The sequence below is a fragment of the Saccopteryx leptura genome, chromosome 2 (genome assembly GCF_036850995.1).
Source record: "Saccopteryx leptura isolate mSacLep1 chromosome 2, mSacLep1_pri_phased_curated, whole genome shotgun sequence".
Classification (NCBI taxonomy): domain Eukaryota; kingdom Metazoa; phylum Chordata; class Mammalia; order Chiroptera; family Emballonuridae; genus Saccopteryx; species Saccopteryx leptura.
Genome location: NC_089504.1, coordinates 9396044 through 9422243, shown reverse-complemented (window position 1 = coordinate 9422243; position 26200 = coordinate 9396044).

Below are 26200 nucleotides of genomic sequence, written 5' to 3'. Positions count from 1 at the left end.
CTTGACTCCTGAAATACAATCTCAATTCCTTCCTAAGTTCTCTAAGACCTTCCGGGGTCTCACCCTCCCAGCCTTCCATCCTCTCCTCTTGTGCCCCTCTCTACTCCAGCCTCAGGACTTTTGCACAGGCCGAGCCTGCCATCTGAGCACGCTGATGTAGATTTTGATGTGAATTTTGTTGTCTTATCATTCACACTTCGAGAAGCCCTCTCTGCCCCCTCTCACTTAAATCGCTTCCCCTCCCCGCCCAGTCATGCCCTATCCTGACCCAACTTAAGTTAGTGCTAGTCTGCTGTCTGTCTTCCCTGCTGGAACGCAACATGCTCACAGCGGAGACTTTGTCTACTCAACACTGAGAGCAAAGCCGAACACGCAGCAGGTGCACGATAAATACTTACTGAATAAAATGAAGCAAACATTCACTGACACAGACACATACACCTGAATGTGCTTGCACACACAAATGCGCACTCACACAGAGGAACACACACATGTGCTTATGAGGTGCACGCAGAGAAGCAAAGTCACAAAGAAACATCCACGAGCCTGCCCTGCGGTGGCGCAGTGAGCGAAGTGTCGAACTGGAACGCTGAGGTCACCAGTTCAAATCCCCAAGCTTGCCAGTCAAGGCACATATGGGAGTTGATGCTTCCTGCTCCTCCCTCTCCCTTTATCTCTCTCCCCTCTCTAAAATGAATAAAGTCTTTAAAAAAAAAAAGTTGAGCCTGACCAGGCGGTGGCGCAGTGGATAGAGTGTCGGACTGGGATGCGGAAGACCCAGGTTCGAGACCCCAAGGTCGCTGGCTCGAGCAAGGGTTACTCGGTCTGCTGTAGCCCCCAGGTCAAGGCACATATGAGAAAGCAATCAATGAACAACTAAGGTGTTGCAACGAAAAACTGATGATTGATGCTTCTCGTCTCTCTCCGTTCCTGTCTGTCTGTCCCTATCTAAACCTCTCTCTGACTCTCTCTCTCTGTCCCTGTAAAAAAAAAAAAAAAAAAAAAAGATTAAAAAAAAAAGTTGAAAAAAAAGAAACATCCATGAACAGATACACAATTACAGTTCCTATAATTGTCATGTGCACACATATATACACGCACATTTACTAGGACATACAAAGATAGGTACACTCACACAATACACACTTATCTTTAGAAGTATGTCCACTAATCCATGTATTTTCAAACACTGACACATTGATGTGCACAGACCCTAATATTTTCACACACACGTGCAGATAGAGACGTTCAAGTGTAGGGGCGCGAAGGAACACCTACCACACTCCTACACGTGCGTGTGGATAGACGCATTCTGCCTTTGCCTGACCGAGGCTTTTACAGCCTTGCTAAGCCTGGCTTGGGTGGCTCTGCTGGACTACTCTGTACACCTTGGCCAGGAGCGCCCCAACCTCCTGGCCGTGCTCCCCTCCCAGGGACAGGTGATCCGGGAGGACGCAGGGGCTGCTAGGCAGGCACCCCCTGATTTACAGCTGCTTCAAGGCCACCTTTGAGAGCAGCAGTGTCACAGAGGCCATTAGCTCTCTGGGCAGAGTGGGGAAACACGCCTGCGCTCCGACAGCCCTCACCAGGCACTGAGGAGACGAGGCAGCAGGGGAAGCCCTCAGCACCCCTGCTACGCCTCGCTGCCCAGCTGGGCAGGGGGTGACCTGTGAGGTGGGGGTCAGAGGGTAGTGGTCCTCAGCCACTTGAGACAAACTGATATATCCTCTGCCCACAAATAGCTAGAACAACGGCAGGGTCTGGAGAGGGCTCTGGCTACCAGGGGAGAGTCACAGAGAGCACCTGGCCCTCCAGGTGGGCTCAGCTGGTCCCGGGAATGCCCAAGGCAGACTCAGTGCCAGACATTCGAGTAGCAGACCGGCCCCAGCACCCAGCTGCTGGTGCAGCCCACCCACGGCTGCCTGCCCAGTCTGCACAGGACTCCAGTCTGAGCTCATGAAGTCTTTGGAGGGCTGGACGTCGCTGTTCCCTCAGGTCTCCGGGCGGGAGCCCGCGTAAACCTGCGCGCAGCCAGCCTCTCCGCAGCCTTCGTTTACACAGAGCCTTTGGGCGGTAGCCCCTGCTGGACTTGCGAAATGGGGGAGCAGGTCCTACACTTCCCAGCCACATGTTCCAGCCTGGAAGCTGGAGAGGACACAGGCACTGTAGGACAGAGCTGTGGCCAGGGCCAGCCCAGCGGAGGGCTGAGGTGGGAGAGGACGATGAGTTAGGCGGCTGATACCTGATCTCTTTTTGGGAGGGACTTCCCATCCCATTTCACAGATAAGAAAACTGAGATTCAGAGAGTGAAGCCACCTGCCCGAGTCCTCACAAAGGGCTAGTCCCAGGCAGAAAGGCCCCAGAGAAGGAGAGAGAGCAGTCTGGGGAACTTCAAGGATAATTTCCATCCTTGTCTTCGGGCCCAGTGAGATTCTGAAGTTCCCAGAAAGGATGAGGCTCTGGGGAATTGGACCACGGGCCCGGCACTGCCTCCCCCCTGGCCCATGATTAATGCCTGACAGTCCCTCCACTCGCAGGGAACTCATCAGACTAATATTTCCTGATGTGAACTCCGTGTCGCCCTAGAATGAGAAATCCCAGCCCCCTCGCGTCCCAGGCCCCAGATGAATGGGCTCCCGTCCCGGGCCTGTGAGTGATGCTGAAGGAGTCTGCAGAGGGAGGTCGATAAAGGCCCTTTATCAGCGGAACTGCGGCCTCTCCCAGCAGGCCAGCAGACCCTGGTTCCCCCTGGTTCCCCTCGCCATGCTGATCCCTGGGGCTGGCCCTGGAGGCCCATCAGAGATAGTGGGCGGGGGCAAGGCTGATGCCCTGCAGATGGGGAGAGAGGGCTCTGGAAAGGGAAGGGCAGACTTTCCTGCTACGAAAGTCAGGATTATTAGGAATCAAAGGGAAGGGGCAGGATCTGCTAACATTTTGCCTTGACTTTGAAGCTAATGAGCCCAAGGAGGGCTTTGAGCATGCAGTCCAAGGCTATGAGCAAATGCCTGCTGAAGGCAACGGAGGACCTCAAAGGCTGTGTGGAGGATGCTGGAACCAAGTGATTCTAGGAATAGAAACACCAGTGGTTGTTGCCGTGATCAGAGAACAATGGAAACAATAACCGAGCCCATTTACTGAGTGCTTACCATGTGCCAGGCACGGCGACAGCACTGACATTCATTATTGCATTCAATCCTCATGGAGCCCCATGGAGTAAGGTAGTATCGCCCCACTATACAGATGAGAAAAGTGAGGCCTGGAGAAGTTAGATGATACTCTAGAGGTGGCAGGATTCAACTCTAGACTTCCCTATCTTGAAACCTGTGCTTCCAGCCCTTCATTATCCAACCATCCCGCTGGTACTTGTACCACGGCATCCTTGTGCCAGGCCCTGAGAGAGTTGTGGGCATACACAAGCCAGGCACCACCCCTGCCCTCAGGGAGCTTGTGTCTCTTGGGGAACTGACATTAGACATGGTGACTGCGGTGCCTCATTGAGAACATGGGGGGGGGGGAGGCAGAGTGCTCAAGGAATTTCTCACCATGAGGAGGACGAGTCTCTTGTCTTGCCTTACACAGAGAGAAGCCAGTGTAAGAAACCCCAGTGGGGGTCTTGCGGACGAGTCCCTTTGAGGCGGCGAAAGGTGGAAAGAATCCAGGGCTGAAGGTCAAAGCATGGAAATCCAAAGCCAGAGCAAAGAGCGTGTCCCTCCTGTGTAGCAACAGCTGAAGCTGGGGTCAGGGAGCGGATGAGGGTGGAAGGAAGCAGGGTCTTCGGAGTGAAGGAGGCTGCCATTATGACCTGAGCTGTACGGTGCCTGGCGGGTGGCAGTTCGGATTGGCTTAGAGATGGAGGCTGGTAAAGACTGCTATCCACATCTGAGGGCGATATCGCCTCCTGAGACTGTCCTTCGACAATAGGAGGCACTTAGAGTCAGGTCACAGCACCAGGGTGATTGTTTTATGGGAGGTTGTCAGCCAGCGGCCAGAAGCTCAAGGAGCAGTTGTGACTTTTGGGGACAGGAGCTGGCAATGGGTTGTGCAGGGGATTCAAGCGCCCAGCCAAGCAGGGTGGGTTCAGGGCAGCGTTCGTGATCCAGCAGAGAAGATGAGGCTGAGGGTGGTGACTGGATCTGAGCACATCCAGAGCCAGAGATCAGGGCAATGAGAGTAATACTGGAGGCCACCAGCTGGTGGCGCTATAGCCATCGACCTGCTCTCCAACCTGTTAGGATTCGGTGGGCAGGGAACTCCAGGTGGGAAGCTCCAGGTGGGAGGAGCAGGGAGGCAGAGCAACCCCGTGCCGAGGGCTGCCAGGGGCTGGGAGGATAGCAGGGAAGCGGCTTCAGTCCTGGCTGCAGAGGGCTTGTTCTTCCTCTGCATTCTGCTCATGGTTTGACCCCAGGATTTCAGCTTCTTGCACCCTAAAGTTTGGGCCCTCAGACCCTCTCACCCTCTCTTCCTGAACCCGTCCCACATGGCTCCAGCCTGTTTCTGAATGTGCCCCGACCGGGACCCTCACTCAGTTCATCCTTGACCCTTCTCCTGTCCCTGTCCCCCATTCCTGAGCCCCACTCCAATTCTGAAATTTCTTCCATCTCTGAACCCGTCCCAAGCTTCGCCCTCCCCCACTCAGTTACCCCCCACCTTTGACTCCTGCCCCACCCACCCTCTCATACCCACCCCAGATTCCCTCCCCCACACTCCCCACCCTGCCTCTGAATTGGGCCAGAATTCCGAGGGAACTTCAGGAGGAGAGATGAGGCTTTCGGCGGCTCATGTTCCTCATTGTAAGAGTGAGGGGTTCCTGTTTTCTTTGGGGTCCAAAAAAAGAAATCAAGTGGGAATGTCAGAATCCCCTCATTAAAATGCCCTCAAAATCAGTCCACAGCTCGGACATCAGAACAGTGGTCACCTTGTGGGAAGAGGGAGGACAGAAGATGGAGGGAGGGCACAGGGGGCCATTGAGGGGGTCTCTGTTCTGTTTCTTGATCTGGGTGTTGGGGATACTGGTGAATTTAGTTGATGAAGATAAATCAAGTGATATGATCTGTGAACTTTCTGTGTCTGTTATACTTCATAGAAAGTTTTTTTTTTTAATGCCCTACAGTCAGGGCAGTGGAGCTGGCCACAGGGTCCCTGTGTTGTCTGGTTCTTGGTGTTCCAGGAACAAGCTTTCACCCCAATGGGACACTGACAACAAGCGCCCCCCTCCATAAGCCCCACGGTCCACTGGGACTGCCTTGGTGCCAGCTGCCTTTCCTACCCTAACAGCTGTATTTTTCAGGTCCAATATGACAGGCTTAATCTATTCCTGTTATATATTTCCCAGTAAATGGACAAGGTGAAAACAGTGTCAGTTCAAATCACTATCATGACACTTAATTCTGATTTACTGTACCTTTTGCTGCAATCTTGAAAGTGCCTGTGTCTGTGCCGAGCTGGATTGCCCAGCCAGGCCCCACGGGGTCGATGTTAAGATCAGCTTCAATAAAAGAATTTAGGGTAAGGCAGCCCCGATGGGCAGGGGGCAAGCCGGGGCCTGAGGACGAGGATGAGCCAGCAGAGACGCTGAAGCGGCAGCTCTCCCACACCTCCCTCCCCGAGACTCTTTCTCCCGGCCCTGTGTGTTTGCAGCAGCTGGGAAATTTATGGAGGCTCCATAAACGGGTTTTACAGACAGCTGTTAGAGCGTGCGGAGCAAGGCTGGGCTGTCGGGGGACCTAGTCGCAGGCTTACAGCCAAGACACTTAAATATTATGGCCCCACATATATAAAAAGTGTGCTGTGCACGTCCTCGGCTCCCTCCCTCCTCTGACCCAGGAGCATGGGGTATAGCCAGAAAATCGCAGCCGTTTCCAGCTGCCGGCTTGCCGGGGACAAAATGCCCACAACCCCTCCATCCAGGTTCTGTAACCAAGGCCAGGAGCCTCTGGCTGGGCTGGCAGCATGGATGCAGCAGAGAGATTCCTCCAAACAGCAGTACCAGGCGTGGGCTGGCCCCCTCCCCTCCCCTCCTGGTTGCTGTGCCCAGGCTCAGATTCCCACCTTCTTCTAGCCTCAGGGCCTGGCTCCAGCTGTTTTCTCTGCCTTGAAAGCTCTCCTTTTCCCCCCTCCCCCAACCTTTTCTTGCCCTGGCCAGTTCCTATCTACCCTTCCAAACATCAGCTGAAATACTGCTTTCTCAGAGACATCATCCCCATCCTCTAGACTTAGGTCCCCTGTTATAAATGCTCATATCTCCCTGGACTTCTTCATAACACTTATAACAATTGTAATTAAATAATTAGTGGTGTCATTATCTGTTTAATGTCTATCTTTCCCACTGGACAATAAACTCTGTGAAGGCAGAGACTCTATTTGAATGTATCCCTGGTGCCTTGCATAGGGCCTGGCATTCAATACATATTCAGCGAATGAATGAATGAGTGAATGAATGAACGAACAAATGATCGGACAAATGAATGAACAAATGAAGATGCAGAGGTGAATTCCACCCCCCTCTCAAACATAGCACAAGACAAAATGTGCTTATACCCTAATTTGGAGGAGGGTTCAGTAAAGAGAAGCCACTTCAACAAGGGGGAACCAGGATAGGCTTCCAGGAAGAGGTGCTATCCGACTTCCTGGTGTATAGTAATATGTTTTCATTCAGAAGTACCAGCCGTGAAGCTTAAGATGTGAATCAGAAGGCTAGTTCCTTAGTCCTCTTGAGCCTCAGCTTATCAGTCTTTAAAATAGGGCTAATGACAGTGCCTGCATCACATGGTTGTTGCTGATACGGCAATGACTCCATGATGACAAAGCAAAATGCTTCACCTTGATGTGGCTGCTACTGTTTCTTTGTTCTGCTTCTACTAATTCCACCCTTTTAGCTTCAGTAAACCGCTTCTGCAAACTGCTTCTGCATTCCTCATACCTTGTAACCTCACCCAACCATGTGACCTTAAAACCCCAAAGACCCTGCCAGTTGGGGCCCAGACTTTGGAGAATTAACTCCTCTGAGCCTGTGGAGTAATAAACTGGTTCTCCACCTCTCTGAGTGTCACTTGGCTTCTTGGACATTCCTGTCTGCCGCAACATTGCAAAGGTTAAATGTAATTAGCACAACGCACTTAATAAGAGTTCCTTAAGCTACGTTACTACTGTAACTAGAACTTGGTCATTCTAGGCAAAGGTAGCTGCATGTGTGCAGGTATTTATGAGGGGCAAAAATCATTCCCCTTGATGCCTTGTGGCCTCCAAAGCTATGTTTTGTATCTCATAACCTCTTAGCCTCAGCTACTTGACTGTGGGGGGTGGGGAGAAGAATGTCTGACCCAATAAAAGCCAATCATAGGCTGGCCAGTTACCTATGACCTATGACTGGACCAATCAGATTTCCTTTCTTGGGTATTCGATTCAAGGGACATGGGAGGAATTGGCAGGAGAGTTCCATGATGGAAATATTATTGCACAAGAAAGTGGAAATTAAGCACAAGGAATCAGAGAAATGCCTCAGATGCTGCAGCTCCCAGCCCATCTGTAGTCTTTGGTAGAAGGTTTTAACTTCTTCTTCTTCTTCTTTTTTTTTTTTTTTTGAGGAGGCAGTAAAAGCATACCTCATTTTATTGTACTTCACTTTATTGCGTTTTGCAGATACTGTTGGGGCAACCTCGCCCTGAGTAGGTCTGTTGGCACCATTTCTTCAACAGGCTCAGATGATGGTTGGCATTTTTTAGCAATAAAGTATTTTTAAATTAAGGTATGTACATTTTTAGGCATAATGCTATTGCACATTTAATAAACTATACTATAATGTACACAACTTTTATATGCACTAGGAAACCAAAAAACAATTTGTGTGACTCACTTTATTGCGATACTCACTTTATTGTGGTGGTCTGGAATTGAACCTGCCATCTCTCTGAGGTATAACTGTATAGCAGTGCGATTAAATGTGACTTTTCACTCAAAGATGATTTAGCTGTGTGACCTTGGACAGAATGCTTAACCTTTTTAAGCTTCAAGTTCCTTATCTTTAAAATAGAAATCATAAAAACATGTATCTTAGGAAGTTATTTTGTGGATTCAATGAGATAATGTAGTAGATTGTGTTCCTGTTTACTGGTATCCTCCTCATTAAGACCAACCAGTCTGGCCTAAAAGAGATTGTCACTACTTAAGCCTTAACCCTACTCTTGGGCCTCCAGTCTTTATTGGAAAGATAAAAGGCTGAGTAATCTGCTCAACCCCCAAACTGGCCATATTCTCCAATGCTCTCATTATATGTAGAGAAGGAAAGGTTGGACCGTATAAAATTGCCAATATTCATTCAATGTTTTATGGACATTTTGGTTCATAAAAGTGGATTTCCAGATGGTTTAATCTTAGAAAAAGAAAGATCCCCCAAGGGCCATGAGCCACAGAGAACAGTGGAGTGGGGCATTTTTTCCAAGAGATGGAACTGGGGTCTAATCAAGGAATATTCCCTAAGTCCAAAGAATAGACCCTTGAGAATGTGTGCCCAGAATGACTTCGCGATCTACGGAGCTGTGACTGTCAGGTGTTTCCTATTCTTGTCCCTTCAGAATGGAAGTGTTTAACTGTGATTGCTCTGGCCCATGTTACCATAGTATTTTCTGCCTATGGATGAGAGGTAGCTTGGCCTTATTAGTTCATCAATGTCTGAATCAAAACGAGCCAACTTTCTCTTCTTTCAGATGAAGAGAATTCTAGGCATCATGTAGAAATCTTGGACTTTGAGTTTGAACAGTGACTGGATGGAACTTTGGGTTACTTGTCTGGAAGTGAACAGGTTCCACATGTAGGTAATAGAGGGAACTAAACATGTGAGGACCAGAATAGTAGACTGGTAGATTAGTTTACTGATCACTAACTCCCTAGCCCTTTGAGGTCAGTCTTGGCCATACCATTTACTTTGGCCAATGAAATGTGAGTGCATTAGACATAGTGCTCTAGGACAGGGTGGGGAACCATTTGACTGAGAGAGCCATGAATGCCACATATTTTAAAATGTAATTCCGTGAGAGCCATACAATATGTTTAACACTAAATACAAGTAAATGTGTGCATTTTATGTAAGACCAACACTTTTAAAATACAATAAGTCTCTGAATTCTTTTTAATAACGTTGTTATGCTGTTGCTAATGATGAATAAAGTACTTCTTACCATTAATGCAACTTCTGGTGCTGCATGGTTTTGCTGATGGCTTTGTAGTCTGGTTAATACGTGGTGAGGTTAAGCTTCATGCAGGCATTGAGACTTCCATCCATTAAACGTGATCGTAGGTTGGTCTTAACATTGTTTAGATGTGAGAAAGACTGATCACATGCATATGTAGAGCCAAACATTGTCAGTACAGCAATACTCACACACAGCAGTGTGTGGTATGTGACGGGAAGCGCGTTCCAAGTTTTGACAATCAGCTGGTCCGCGGGTTAAAGTTTTTTCATTTCTCCCTACTTGTGTTTGCTCGCCAACTCTGCATGCTGTCATGCAAGTCTTTCCAGATCTTCATTCAGTGACTTTAACTTATTCACCCACATGTCTGAGGCCTTCAGGTCAGCAGCTTGTAGCTCAAAATCTCTGACGGAGACACTGGGGATGTAACTCAGGTTGGCTCTGTCCACTGCACACTCGTGTGGATGGGTGATGAACTTAAAAAGACAAGTGCGCTCACGAAATTCTCCAAAGCACGCTTTGAATGACTGCAGGAGATTAGATGTGAAGCCTGCTAGCTGCTGGAGATCAAGATGTTGAGCAGGGTCATTTGCTGTGCATGCATCTTTAAACTCTCCCAGTTTTTCAAAGTGTAGTAAACGACCTGTTTCAATGTCAGCGATGAAGAGTTCCAGCTTGTTTTCAAATGCAAATACTGCTTGTTAAAGAGATAAGACTGCATTTCCAACGTCTTGCATTTTCACATTGAGCTGGTTCAGATGTTCAGTCATGTCCATGAGATAGTAGAACTTCAGGAGCCACTCAGTGTTAGCTAACTCAGGATGCTTGACGGTTTTCATTTCAAGAAAAGTCTGGATTTCGCTCAGACAAGCCGCTAAACGGCTGAGCACCTTCCCTCTTGAAGGTACATTGCAACAACCAATGTACATTGTTGTGCAGAAGCAGACCAGGATAATTATCCCAACTTCATTCAACAGTGGTTTGAACTGGTGATCATTTAAAGCTCGGCAACAATAAAGTTGACCACCCGAATGACCAGCGACATCACCTCACCAAGCTGCTCGCCACACATCTGAGCACAAAGTGCCTCCTGATGTAGGATGCAGTGAAAACTTAGGATGAGTCTCTTTTCATGTTCACGAAGAAGCAGTACGAATCCTCTGTTTTTCCCCACCATGCACGGAGCACTATCAGTACACACCGAAATAAGTTTATCCATCGCTAGATTTTTTTCTTTAGCAAACTCAGTGAAAGACTTGAATAAATTCTCCCCTCTTGTTGTCTCTCTCATAGGCAAAACAGCAAGACTTTCCTCATGTAGTGTGTCACCGACAGCATACCTTGCAATCACGCTGAACTGGAATAAATGGCTTATGTCTGTTGACTTATCCAAAGCGAGAGAAAAGAATGGTGCTGCATTTATGTCCTTCACTTGTGTTGCCTCGATTTGATTTGCCATCATGATGGTACGATCGTGAACAGTTCTTGCCAACTGAGGCCTGTCTTTTATTTGTTTGATTGTCTTGTCTTTATCTGAAAAGTTGTCAAAATGTTCACTGGCAACATCAAGCATGAATGTTTTGGCATACTCCCCATCTGTGAATGGCTTTCCATTCGTTTCTCACAATTGCTAAAGCACCAGCAAAGCTAGCCGAATTCCAGTCACCTTGTTGGGTCCAAACACGGAGTTGCTGCTGACTAGCTTGCACTCTGCACAGTAGCTCTTGACATGCTTTCTTCCTGCTGTCTCCCGCTGGATATTTCAATGGAAATGTAGTATGGTGTGGTGTCTAAGTGCCGCTTTATATTTGACCGTTTCATCGATGCAATTTTATCATTGCATATTAGACACACTGCAGAACCTGCTCTCTCCACAAAGGCGAATTCCTCTGTCCATTCCTGCTGAAAAGTACGATATTCCTCATCTTTTTTCTTTTAGCCATCTTCTTCGTCAAAAGGGTTTCTGAAATTAGCTAGCTGACTACTTGATTAAAAGGAGAAAAGTTTACTTTCTGACCTCACAATGACCCGTGTACATTATGCATTATCCAATAAAAATTTGGTGTTGTCCCGGAGGAGAGCTGTGATTGGCTCCAGCCACCCGCAACCATGAACATGAGTATGTTTTATATTTTTAACGTTATTATTTTTTTTTATTAAAGATTTGTCTGCGAGCCAGATGCAGCCATCAAAAGAGCCACATCTGGCTCACGAGCCATTGGTTCCCGACCCCTGCTCTAGGAAGAAACTCTGAAGAGCTAGTCTGTGCTGTGCTACATTCTTTCTTGCTGAAATGATGACCACAACAAGTAATGTTCCTGTGTCCTGGAAGAAAGAAGAAATGTTGCCAATACCTGTCAATGCCCTCAACAGGTGGTATGGGTGAGAAATAGACTTTGACAGTTATTAAACCCTGGAATTTTAGAGTCGTTTGTTACTGCAGCATAACCTGGCTTATCTTGCCTGATAAAATGTTATGTAAAGAGCTTACATAGCACAGAACCTGGCTCAGAGTAGTGCCATCATTATTTTTGTATTTTCTCTATCTCATGAAAGCCAGAGAATCATCCTCAAAGGGCCCTGGGGGCAGAAAGTGTAATTTTGGTGTGGTAAAGAACTCAGTGTAACTGGAGTGAAGGTTTCATGAAGGGGAGGAGATGACAGTAAAATTGAAAAAGGTAGGCCAGATCATAAAGAACTTGTCGGGAAGCCATATATCTGGCTTATCCAGAATTGAGGGTATAAAATCAAGTCACCTTTTAACACCCTCACTCCCCATAGAAGAGAAAGTCTTTATTCTCTTTTCACACCTGCTCCCTTGGTCCTCCCCCTCACCTCATGTGAAATCTCAGATCCTCAGTGGGAGTCCATTGGAGTCACTGTGGCCTCACTGAGAGGATGAGAAAGTCTAATCTGTCCACCAGAGGAGGGGGGCTACGTTCCTGGCTGCTGGTTTTCCTGCATCGCAATATCACAGCTGAAAACAGACTGGCCAAAAAGCAAGCCTCGTAAAAGGAACAATTGATAGATCTCACTATACTAAAATGTAAAACTTCTAAATGACAGCAGACACCATAAACAAGCTAAAAACAAGCGATAGCCTGGGAGAAAATATTTGCAATTTATATAACAGATAAGGGATTAGCATCCAGAATATATAAAGAATTCTAACAAATCAATAAGAAGAAGACAAATGGCCCAATAGAGCATTCAGCAAACAATAAAATCAGTCGATTTATGGAAAAGGAAATTCACATGGCCCATAAACTTGAAGAATGTTCCGTTTCAGTAGTAATCAAGGAAATAAAACATTACCATGAACTATGTGTCACTCATCAAGATTGGCACACACACAAAAATTAAGGTTTGATATTAAATGTTGGCGATGGTGCATGGAAACAGGGACTCTTGAGTACTGCTGGTGACGATGCAAATTGGCACCACCACTTAGAAGGACAATATCCACTTGCTAGTATATCCTCGAGACAAATATTTGCACATGTGCACAAGGAGGCATGCATAAGCACTCTCACTGCATTATTGTTCAGGAGAATAAAAAAAAAATGAAGAGAAAGCATAAATGCCCATCAACAGGGGATTAGCTACATAAACCATAGCGTGGCCATACTGAGTACCACTGTGCAACTCCGTGACACAACGCGCAGAAATATTGTTAGCACGAATAAGACAAGTGGCACAAAATACATAAAGCAGGACACTTTTTATGACTAGACAGAAACAGAAAAAACATACCCAATAATTTTAAAAATTTATAGATATAAATGCATTAAAATATTAGAAAGGATGATTCAAAGGGAAATAAGAGCAGCAACTAAGAGACTGCGGGGAGGACCTTGTATGGTGATGGTGGTAGGGAAACGAGATGGTGGGAAGAAGTCAAGGAGGACTTAGCTTTATTGTTATTATTTCTGGGTTTTTTGTTTGTTTTTAACAGAAGGGAGAAAGGAGAAGGTATTTAGGAATTGTTTGTACAATTAAAAATGAATTATTTATTAGGAGAAAAATAGGCTGTCTGGTTTATGAATCTCCTCCCCACTAACAGACCATGGGGAGCCAGGAACACACACATCACCACCACTGATGGGCAATCACTCTTTGGGGTTCAAGGGCAGCAGAAACGACGCGTTAGGATAAGCTAACACTAACTACCACTACCAATCTCAGTGCCTTCACACTAGAGACTATTTCTTATTGATGTCACAGCTTAATGTTCATGGGGTGGGGGGCAGCTCTGTTCTACAGAATCACTCAGGGGCCTAGACCCCTTCTGTGTTGTGGTGCTGTCCTCTTGTGGTTTCTTGTCTTCTTCTGTATTCAGCTGGTGAGTTCAAAATACAAGAGAGACTAGAGAATTCCTCAGGAGATTTTTAGGGGCCAGGTCTGGAAGCAGCCATACCCCACACACTGTTAGCCAGAACTTGGTCATATGGCCCCTCCTAACTGCAAAGGAGGCTGGGAAATGTAGTCTAGCTGTGTGCTTAGGAAGAGGAAACTGGCTTTGGTGATCACACAGCAGTCTCTGCTTCTCTCAGCTAGGAAGTATCCAGCTCCTATTTATACAGCTGTTTTAGGACACACCCTAGACCACCTTCTCACAGAACTCCCCCCCCAATTTTCCCCATGTCTTGGGCCTGAAGAGCAGAGGAATCCCTTCCCATACCCCATGTCCAAATGCCCACCCTATTTTTAGTCTCCAGGGCATTATTTTTCCCAGAAGGAAAGTTTACTTTGTTACTCAGGGCCAAAGAGTACAAATTTCATCCAGAAGCAATGGGAAGTTCTGGTTCTGAGATTCTGATTAGGGCACATGAAGAAATCCGTGATGAATTCCATGCTTCAGAAAGGGGAGGAGAGAATGATGGGGCTCCTCCCATGGTCCCAGTGATGGCTAATGAGATCTGTGCCTGGGCAGCAGTGGGGACATGGCATGCGAGACTGTCCCTGGAGTAGATATGACAGGTCTTACAGAGGTCGGCTGTAGGGTGTGGGGGTCCAGTCTTGGGGGATATACAAGGGTAGCTTTCTAGTTTCAGAAGGACAGTGACCCCAAACACTGAGAGGAGGAGTAGGTTGGAACAGAAGATGGTTGATTAACTCCAGGCTGAACTGTCTGTGGACATTCAGATAGGAACTTCCCGCAGATAGCTGGGTAAGCACGTCTGGAACTTAGAAGCAAGGCTACAGGTGAAGATTTGGGGGTTATAGATGGTGCTTGAAGTGATTGGACCACAGGGATGTCTGTGTCATAAGAAGACTAAGACGCACCCAGCTTTGCAAAGAACGTGTCTTTGTGATTCCAGCATCCTGAAATTAGGTCAGCTGGAAGGATGGCAATCTGTCATAGAGCACAGAGCTAGACCACATCCACAAAGCACCTGGCAGAGGAGGACATCCTGGGAGGGCCACCGCCTTTCTGGGAGGGACCAGCCAGGTCTAACGGAGGGGATGCTGTGAGCCAAGGCTGTGGTGGGTGCAGAAGCATGGCCAGGGCATTGGGGTGGGATCCACAGGCCGGTGACTCTAGAGTCATGCACACGCTCAAGAGAGCCATGAGCTTGGCTTAGTGCTTTGCTGTTGTCATTCTGAAATTCTTAATAATTTTATCTTTATTATTATTATTGAGAGGCAGGAAAGCAGCGAGTCAGACTCCTGCATGCGCCCTGACCGGGATCCACCTGGCAAGCCCCTACCAGGTGATGCTCTGCTCATCTGGAGCTACTGCTCTGTTGCTTGGCAAACGAGCTATTTTAGTGCCTGAGGCGAGGCCATGGAGCCATCCTCAATGCCTGGGGCCAACGTGCTCAAACCATTAGAGCCATGGATGCAGGAGGGGAAGAGAGAGAGATCGAGAAAGAGAGAAGGGGAGAGGGGAGGGGTGGAGAAGCAGATTGTCACTTCTCCTGTGTGCCCTGACCAGAATCGAATTCAGGACTTCCACAGTCCAGGCTGATGCTCTCTACCAGTGAGCCAACCAGCCAGGGCCAATTTTATTTTTCTTTTAAAGTTTAGGTATAATTGACATCCAACATTATGTTAGTTTCAGGCATGCAGCATGATTTGATATTTGTATAGATAATTATACAAATAATTTTATCTTTGAACTGTGTTTTGTAGGTTAAGTCCCATGGTTGATGAAGTGTGCACATGAGCAGGGGAGACATACACAAGATGCCAGTCCACTGTCCCTTGCCTCCCCATTGGTGTATCGTGTTTGCAATGCCCCGTGGCCACAGAACTCCAGTGGACCCACAATGCCTGAGAACCCAATGAGACCCAAAGCAATTAGAAGGTAAGTGTATCATTTCTACAGCTAAGTGGGGAGCCCACAGCCCCAAGAGGCCAGACCTTCCCTTTAAATAAGAATGTCCTTGGAACATAGAAGGCAATGGCGTTCTGTAAAACATGGGCAACCAAGCAGCCCTATCATACCCTTTCTCATTCCTTTTACTTCCCGGTATTGGCCAACCACTCAAGGTGAAAACCATGACGGAGGAGGAAAGGAGACGCTAGAGCAGCCGTGGTTCCTCTGTCAGCCCTTCCTTGCTCATCATGAGCCTCAGCTAGACAGTGGTAGGAGCGTGTGCATGTGTCGGGAAGGGAAATAAAAACGGTGGAATTGGTTTTTATGCAGCCTTCCTACTGTTCCGGTAGGAATGAAATACATGTCTATGGGCTACAAAATACGTGGCTTTTGTGGTGCTTCTGCATACGAGTTCAGTGCTCTTATATTTGCATTTAAAACTGGCATTGCACCATCTAAAGTGGAACTCAGGCTAAGCATTTAAAATGGTATTAGTTCTTTACTTAGTGTGGCATTAAATAGCAAATAAAAATATTATGATAAGTCAAGAGGGAAACCACTGAAGAAAGGAAATAACTTTATATTTCAATATTTTTTATTGCACTTTCCCCCTGCTGTTTGAACAAGGGGCCTATGTTTTCGTTTTGCCCTGGGCCCTGAAAATGAGGTTGCCAGCCCAGAGTGCAGGGTTTCACCTAGCACCTCAAGGCCCAAGGAAATTCTGTGACCTTGGGAAAGATTTTTGGCTCACTTTCTTCTTGACTAAGAGTTTGACCTCTTCCGTCATTTGACCCTGGCTCTGATGCTGGTGGCAGATTGCTCCGTGGTTCAGAGCTAGGCTTGAGCCAGGCTGTTTTGATTCAAGTATCAACTTTGCTTTTGTTGGCTGTGTGATCTTAGGCAAAATACTTGACCTTTCTGTTCCCTGGTTTTGCTATCTCACGGTGGGGATTTTGATAACAATAGTACCTCCCTTAAAGGGTTGTTGAGAAGGTTAGGTGTGTTAATGCCTGCCAAGTGTTTGGGGCCACCCTGGGAACCTACAACGGGAACTCAGTGTGCATGAGCCATCGTCATCATAGCATTTCCCACAGTTCCACTGTCCAGTCAGGGAAGTCCCTGGGAGCCTGCTCTTCTTGCTGGAAGACTGGGCAAAACTCAGTTCCTGTGTGGAGGAAGGGGCTGAGGGGAGTGGGGTTCACCAGCAGGCCCCGCGCTTTGGGTCTGCGCCTGTGGGCTGTGCTGACTCGGGCCCTGCAGGCTGTGAAGACGGGGTCTGCGCCTGTGGGCTGTGCTGACTCGGGCCCTGCAGGCTGTGAAGACGGGGTCTGCGCCTGTGGGCTGTGCTGACTCGGGCTCTGCAGGCTGTGAAGACGGGGTCTGCGCCTGTGGGCTGTGCTGACTCGGGCTCTGCAGGCTGTGAAGACGGGGTCTGCGCCTGTGGGCTGTGCTGACTCGGGCTCTGCAGGCTGTGAAGACGGGGTCTGCGCCTGTGGGCTGTGCTGACTCGGGCCCTGCAGGCTGTGAAGACGGGGTCTGCGCCTGTGGGCTGTGCTGACTCGGGCTCTGCAGGCTGTGCTGACTCGGGCTCTGCGCCTGTGGGCTGTGCTGACTCGGGCCCTGCAGGCTGTGAAGACGGCAGTGGGTTGTGTCCCTGGTTTCCGAGTCTGGATGAGTCGGCTAAGGCTGCCGTCCCGAGTAGCATGGACGGGGGCTTCAAGAACAGAGAATCATCGTCTCACAGTTCTGGAGGCTAAAGGTCTGAGCTCAGTGTGTCAACAGGGTTGGTTTCTTTTGAGGCCTCTCCCCTAAGCATGTAGATGACTGTCTTCTCCCTGTGTTCTCACAGGGTTGTCCCTCTGTGTGTGTCCATGTCCTACTCTCTTCTCATAAGGACATCGATCGTATTGAATTAGGGCCTACTTATATGACCTTAACTTCCCCTTAAAAGTTCCTGTCTCCAAATACAGCCATATTCTGAGACACTGAGGATCAGGACTTCAACATATGGGTTTTGGAGGGACATAGCTCAGCCCAGTGCCTGTGAGCGCATGGCTATTCTGTGGGTCCCTGGGACCACATGGTTGCACGTCTGTTTCTGATTCTGTGTCTGTGTACCCATTCTTCTAGGTGTCTGACCTTTGGGGACTCTGAGTCTTGGCATGCTTGTGTCCATGAGGCCTCGACAGTGTTCTGTGTCGACAAGACCGTGCTCTGACTGTATCTAAGTCAGCCTGTAACCCAGGACGTCTCAGCTCTGGGAGACTGGGGGCCTGTAGGAACCGGATCTGCTTGCCTCTGGGTCTCTGGGCACGTGGATCCTCTTGTGTGTGAGTACCTGTAGATCTGAAATACGACCAGACATGTGGCTGGAAGGCAGAATTTGAAAGGAGAGGGGAAGGATCATGTTAATTTGAGATTTGAAAGAAGACAGTGTGTTTACAAAAGTGAAAGAACAGCGGGTTAAACATATGTTGGTGAAGACGGTGAGAGGACAGCAGCTGAGGCTAGGCTGGCTCCAGTGTGAATTCTGTGGCATGTTGGTGTCTTTAAAACTGTCACAAAACCAGATACAGAAGCAAAACCATGGGTCTGAGCGGAATCCGCGGTGGGGGCAGGGAGAGGAGGAAGCAGCAGGGTTGGGGGTGGGGGGTGGGGTGGGGGGGTGGCCCCACCGTGAAGGCCGCTTTGTCTCAGCCCCATCTGGGCAGATCCCTCCAATACTGAACTTCTTTCCACGCTCCACCCACTTCCCAGCTGAAACAAATCTGCACTCTGAACCCTGGAGCCGCGGGGTGGGCGTGACCCTCATTCACACAGTTCTTGCTCAGGCTGGGCTCTGTGCTTCACATGCATTTTCTTTATTCCTCCCTAGGAGCCTGCAAGAAGGTAATTATTCTCTCTAGCTAAGAATAGAGAGAAAATTGAGACTCAGAGAAACACAGGGCCTCAGTTAAGGCTATAGTAGCTGGGATTTGAACTGAGGTCTGTCTAATTGCGCTCAGGATTCTTGGAATGCTGTTTGGTTAAAAACAAATGAATGAATGAATGAATGAATGAACAAATGAGTGCACCAACAAACAAAATGATAAAATACTCCTTGTGGTTTACAGTAGAGTCTATGTTCAGGCCCTATTTAATACCCTAAAGGGCAGTAGCTAAGCCTTGCTTTCCCCACCATACCTGTCAGTCCTATAATAAACGGGGATGATCACTTGGATTTATTCTTTTTGGAAAGTCAATGGCAGTCGAGAGACAGTGGACACGGGTGGATTCTAATCCAGGAAGCGGACTTCATCTGGGAAACAAACAGGAAAAAGATGGTTAGGACAGAGATCCTTTTGTTCCGCACATTTCCCCCAACACACAGACACTGAGTGCCAGCATTGGTGTGGCTCAGCTGTGGACCTGGGCTTCAATACCAGCTCTGCCCCACACTGAACTGTCCGTTTTCCTTACACTTCCTGCTTTATGTTCCATTCAGTTTAAAAAGCATGGCCCTTTCAGATTCTTTTATCTCTAGGTTTTGTGGTACAAACGGCCCCTTGAATGTACCTGTATAGTCGATGCTGGACATGGCCCTCCTCCCCGCCCCAGTCTCTGGAACCAAGGTCACGGATCCTGGCCACGAGCTATAGAGAAGAGGGTAATAAAACTGAAGCTGAGGTTTTACTAAGGACAAAGGAACTGAGTCACCAGATATTATAAAGGAGAGACAGCACAGAACTGCACATATGCTTCCTCCCTACCCTCTGCTTGTCAGCTTGCTTGCTAATAGATAAAGAACTTCACTTAAGCAATTGCCCAGAGCTTAGCTATAAAAACCACAGCCCCCTCAGTGGAGTGCAGAGCTTTCACCAACCTGCCATCATAGGCTCTGCCCCTGTGTTATGTAAGTAATAAAGACTATGTCTGCTCCATCTGGTCTTCTTTGCAGTTTCTTTGGGATCTCGCAACAACACCAGATCAATATTCCAGGTCTGGATCTCCTGTATTACGGTATCCATGGGGTCTTTGTCTTGGTGGTTTGTTTCCTTGAGTGCTTTGTGATCATTGTCTCAAAACTCGCACTAAGTAGTGCTTATTTCTTTTGGGCATCACCTGTGCCCCAGGTTGTATCTACAGAGCAGTTTTGAAGCTTACCTGCACTGGTGATCCCAAGGTCTATCTCTGGTCTCAGATGAGGTTGCTTATTAGTTTCCCAGGATCAGTTTCCATGTCACCAGTTTACACTGGAGCATGGTTTAATCCTGGACTCCTGTTTTCTTTTCTACTCTTTTTTTTGTATTTTTCTGAAGCTGGAAATGGGGAGAGACAGTCAGACAGACTCCCGCATGTGCCCGACCGGGATCCACCCGGCACGCCCACCAGGGGCGATGCTCTGCCCACCAGGGGGCAATGCTCTGCCCCTCCGGGGCGTTGCTCTGCCATGACCAGAGCCACTCTAGCGCCTGGGGCAGAGGCCAAGGAGCCATCCCCAGCGCCCGGGCCATCTTTGCTCCAATGGAGCCTTGGCTGCGGGAGGGGAAGAGAGAGACAGAGAGGAAGGAGGGGGGGGGTGGAGAAGCAAATGGGCGCTTCTCTTATGTGCCCTGGCCGGGAATCGAACCCCGGTCCCCCACACGCCAGGCCGACGCTCTACCGCTGAGCCAACCGGCCAGGGCTCTTTTCTACTCTTGACTCAAGCAGATGGCAAATCTTTTGGCCTCTTTCATAGACTAGTGGACTGAATTTCCCCCCATTAAGTTTTGATGGGTAGAGTTTCTGTCCTTGTTTATTTGTAAGCTTCCTGATTGGCATGATGATGTCTTGTTGGACTCATCATAGTCTGGAAATGTCTTTGTGACTAGTTCCTTTTTTCCTTCCCAATTCCCATGTTTGTATGATCGGTTTTCTTGCCTAAGTAGCGCTATGTAGCCTTGTTTGCAGCCTGATTGTCCCACCATAGATTCCTTTGAGGGTAAAAGTTCCCTTGTAATCATGGCTTTGGCTCACAATCTACACATTTTGATAAGGAGTGTTTTCCAGCTCAAGCAGTCTAATGACCCTTCATTGATTTACAAGAGCTTTGTTTACTTACCAAGGTTTCCTTTTTCTTCTTTATCTCTTGTCAGTTCTGACTTTTAGGGTAGATAATAATGGGAAAGGACACCTAGCGGTGTCTAGAGGTGGTTTATTTAAGCTGCATGCTTAAATAAAGTGACAGTCCCTGATGGTCAGCACTCAGGCGGGCAATCATGTGGCTGGGTCAAACCCTGCTCCAGGCTTGACTGAGCTGTGTCACTGGGATGTTCCAGTTCCTCTAAAGGTCCTGGGGCCTTCCGCTGCTCATGGGAAATCAGTGGCATGAGAGTCCTGGGCTGAGTTGTTCTGGTGTCTCTCTGAGCGAGCACTTCCCTGGGGCTCCTGGCTTTGTGCAAATAGCCCAATTGCAACCCATTGTATTCACAGGACTCACTGCTCCCCTAGCCCAGGGGGTCCCTAAACCTCAGATCCTGCTCCCCTTCCCAACATCAAATTCCTTTTTTTTGTAAGAGAGAGAGAGTGAGAGGGATGGATAGGACAGACAAACAGGAAGGGAGGAGGAGGAGAGAGAGATGAGAAGCATCAATTCTTTGTTGTATCAACTTAGTTGTTCATAAATTGCTTTCTCATATGTGCCTTGAAAGGAGGGCTCCAGCTGAGCCAGTGACCTTGGACTCAAGTCAGCGACCTTGGGCCTCAAACCAGAAACCTTTGGGCTCAAGCCAGTGACCATGGGGTCATGTCTACGATCCCATGCTCAAGCTGGCAACCCTGCGCTCAAGCTGGTGAGCCCGCACTCAAGCCGGCAACCTTGGGGTTTCAAACTGGGTCCTCAGCATCCCAGACTGACACTCTATCCACTGTGCCACTGCTTGGTCAGGCTCAAGTTCCCTCTTTATCTGGTTCCTAGATCATCTTTTTTCTTGACTTTGAACTCAGCTATGCATTTACATTGTTGGGTTATATTTCATCTAGTATTTTAATGTGTATAGAGTAGGAGAAAGGTTTTCCCATATTGGCTTAATGTACCACATTAATAGAAGTTTCTGGCATGATTAACTGTTATATACCTTTGAGCAAGACTCTTAAACTTCTCTGAACCTCAGTTTCTTCATCCGTAAAATAGGTAGGTCCTATAATAAGAACATTCAAAGAATAGGTTGTTTTAAGGATTATGTGAGACAAGTACACAAAGAGTTAAGCATATATTGTGCCTGGAACACAGTAGGTGTCCAATAAATAGTAGGTGTTATCATTTCTGATCCTATTTAGCTCAGAGAGACTAAGCAACTTGCCTAAAGTCACACAGCTGATTGGTGGGGTAAACCCCAGATGTTTGTCTTCCTAGTCCAAGAGCCAGACATGTGAGTGAGGAGGTCTTTAGAATGACCCAGACCCCGGTCACCATCTGAATGTACCCTCATGAGACATCTCAAGTGAGAGCTGTCTAACTGAACCCCCAGATTCATGAGCCAAGGAAATAATTGCTCTTATTGTAAGTCACTGTTTTGGGAAACAATAGATAGGAATACTGTCCCATTGCTTTCTAAGCACAATTAACTCTTTGGGAAGACAGAGGAGACATCGGTGCATCATTCGTTATGCATCCATTTACTTCACAAACATTGAGCCGCCACTGTGCCCCAGGCTCTTTGCTGGACACTGGGGATTTAGTGATACACAAGGCAGGCAAGATAGGAAACAAACAAACAATTAAATAAAAAAGGGAAATAGCAGGTAGTGATAAATGCCAGGATAAAAATAAAACATGACAAGACAGAGTGACAAATGGAGCCTTTTCAACCTCAGTGATGAAGGAAGCTTTCCGTGAGGCAGTTAAGTTGAGATGAATGCCAAAAGGGAGGAAGACCTGGCAGCAGAGTACTGCAGGCAGGAAGAATTGCCAGAGGAAACGCCCCACGTGGGAATGAGCTGGGTGTGTCTGGGCATCCTTCAGTGGCCGGCGTGCTTGCAGCAGAGTGGATGTGCGAGCAAGGGACAGGAAAGGAACACCAAGAGGTAGGCTTTGTAGGCCAAGGAAAAGATTTTGGATCTTTCTCTGAAAGCAATGGGAAGGCACTGGTGGGTATTTTAGCAAGGGCGTTTTGTTTTTGTTTTTGTTTTTTTGTTTTTGTTTTTGTTTTACAGAGACAAAGAGAGAGTCAGAGAGAGGGATAGATAGGGATAGACAGGAACAGAGAGAGATGAGTAGCATCAATCATCAGTTTTTGGTTGTGACACCTTAGTTGTTCATTGATTGCTTTCTCATATGTGCCTTGACCGTGGGCCTTCAGCAGACCGAGTAACCCCTTGCTCAAGCCAGCGACCTCGGGTCCAAGCTGGTGAGCTTTTGCTCAAACCAGATAAGCCCGCGCTCAAACTGGTGAGCTTGGGGTCTCGAACCTGGGTCCTCCGCATCCCAGTTCGATGCTCTATCCACTGTGCCACCACCTGGTCAGGCAGCAAGGGTGTTTATCAGTCAGAATAGGTTAGGCTATGCTGCAGTAACAGACATTCAAATCTCAGTGGCTTTCCACAATAGAAGTTTATTTCTCTCTTATGTCACAGTCTCCTGTGTGTCTGGAGGATTTCCTTTAAATGTCAACTCAAAAACTCATGCTGCCACCATCCTGTAGCTCCATCATCTTGTAGCTTCAAGATCAACCTGATGTCATCATCTCTCTGGGGACCAGTAGAAGGAGAGCATGGGGAAGGCACACCAGCTATTATCTACTGTCGTGTAAAAGAAATACAAATATCACTCTGCTCATATCCTATTTGCTAGGACTAGTCACATGGTCAAGCTAACCACAGGGAGAGCTGGGAAATGTAAGTAAGCACACAGACACACTGGTGAGCCCCAGCAGTCGCTACCATAGGTAGTAATAGAATCTGACTTACATTTCAAATTGGCACTCTGGTTACTGTGTGAAAAAATGTGAATCATGACACCAGTGGGAGTCCCAACTTTGACTAGGCTCTGAAATTGTAGCCCAACCCCTCCCCTCTTGAATTTGTTACTTGTGGCTTTAAATGCTGTGTAATTTTACCTTTTGGAACAAAAAATACTGGAAGTTATATCCTAGAGGGATTCTCAGTTCAAAGCTGGAGTGCAGAGTTCAAAACCAAATATTTAATCAGGGAGGTCCTGGTTCCTAGACTTTAGAATCATGAATTGATAAGTTCCAAAAATAATTTGGAAACTAATAAATAGCTGTTTTGTCTCAGAAGTCTACACTCTCATCATCATTTCATAGGATAAAATAAATCTTAATATTTATAAACCAAAAGAAGTAAAAGCATAATATAGCATTCCTTCCATAGAAAAGACTGTTGAGGCCCTGGGGTTAGCTCAGTTGGTGGGAGTATCATCCCAATATGCCAAGGGTGCAGATTCAATTCCTGGTCAGGGCACACACAAGAGCCCACCAATGAATGCATAAATAAGTGGAACAACAAACCAATGTTTCTCTTTCTCTCTCTCTTCCTCCCTCTTTTTCTGAAATTAATAAATGAAAAGACAGTTGACAGCTTTACACAGATCATACACACACACACACACACACAAACACACACACACACACGTACCAAACACATGCATGAGCACATTAGCTGAGTTTATAGATACTATATGTTGGTTGGCTTCCTGGAATTGCCCATGAGAGTCTTTTATCATCATTAAATAAGTGAATCTGTGCCATGACCTGCTGTGGACTTATTTGGAGTTGCCTGTGTGAGAAGCTGCTTGAGGCAAAAGAACACCCTCAAAACTTTCATTTGGGAGTCTCATTCGAAATCACTGCTTGTCTTCTGCAGTGATATGTTAATATCACATCATGTCCCTTTCAATTGGTAGCCATACAGGTCTCTTATTGGAATAACTGCTTACCTGTTTGACATGTCTTTCCCCTCAGGCCCCCTAAAGCAAATTTTGTGTTCACTATGTAGTTTAAATTTTAAGCTGGAGAATTCTAGACATTCCACACACATTCAATATGTCCAGCTATTTTCCTGTGACGTGGTAACATGTAGATGGAAATGCAATTCTGCTTTTATAATACTACATTGTTCTTTTTTTCTCTCTCTCTCATTTTCCTATTTGCATTTCCTGTCTCGTTGACAAGCACTGGTCCATGAATTGGTACTTAGAGGCTACAGGACTGGGTGAACAACAGCATCCAAGGTCCAGAGCCAAACACAGTGGTTTAGGACCCAGGATGCTGAGAGCATCCTGGCCAAATAAGCAAAGGGCAAAAGTCTGGGTGGATGCAGGAGTAGGCACATGCCTTGGTGATTGGTGACAGGTACTAGTGTAGGGTGAGCTGCTCACCCTACCTGACCTAGAGAGCTCTGGTAAGGACCTGCAGGAGCTGGCTGGACTCCACATGCTTTTCCAGTCTTACTTCACCTGCCCTTCTCCAGTCAGACTGTAACACAGGAGGTTTAGATCTGGAAAATTGATCTTGTGTTGTTGTGAGATCCCAAAGACACCACAAGGAGGACCAGATGGAGTGAACGTAGCCTTTATTAATTACATACAGGGGCAGCACCGATGGGGACAGGACAGTGAAAGCTCTGTGTTCACTGAGAGGGGCTGCGGTTTTTATAGCTAAGCCCTGGGTAATTGCTTTAGCAAAACTCTTCATCTATGAGCAAGTAAGCAGATAGGCGGGGTAGGGGGGGTGTATGTGCACTTCTGTGCTGTTTCTCCTTGATAGTATCTGGTGACTCAGTTCCTTTGTCCTTAGTAAAACCTCAGCTTCAGTTTTATTACCCTCTTTTCTATAGCTCATGGCCAGAATCTGTGACCTTGGCACCACAGATTGGGGAGGTGAAAGGGCCATGTTCAGCACCGACCCTACACAGACTGACCTTCCTGTCATCTCCAAACATCTCCTCCTATTTTTGTGCCCTTTGCTCTTGTCCTTTCCACCTGGAGCACCTCCTTCCTGTCCCACAACCCCATTATTTTCTGCCTGGCCAACTTGTATGCATTCTTTCAATGGAACATGTTCCACCTTCTTCTACAGATCAAAATAAACTTGACACTCAGTAGAGGTACCATCTTTACCATCCTGAGCCTTGAGATTGACATTGGATGTGCCATATTTGAGAAAGAGAGGAAGCAAAGGTGGCATCCAGGTTTTTGGCTAAACACCCAGAAATAATGCATATCCAATAGATGAGACAGAAAAACCTGAGGAAGGAGTGGGTTTGGAGGGATGCTCAGGAGCTGAGCTCTAGATGTGTTACACTGAAGATGCCCACTACACATTCAAAGGCATATCAGGTCAGCTACTGGATATACATGCTTGGAGTTTAGGGAAAATCCGGACTAAAGACATCAATTTCAGAGTCATCAGTACATGGCTGATATTTAAAACCATTTTTTTTTTGGATGAGATTATGTGGGATATGCCTCCCAAAGGCCCTCACTTTGGGATAACAGATACTTCTAGCTGGCCTTACCCACACTTAACCTCACTTGTTCCTGTCCCAGTTATGTACTCATAACTCTGGCAAACTTCTCGCCCTTATATTTGCACAACTTTCGTCCTTTGACTGCTTGTTGACTGCTCCCCATTCCTCAAGGGCCAGCATATATACTCCTTTACTCAGAAGCTTTGTCCTGGAAGAATGAATATGTCTATTCTCACCATTATAAGAG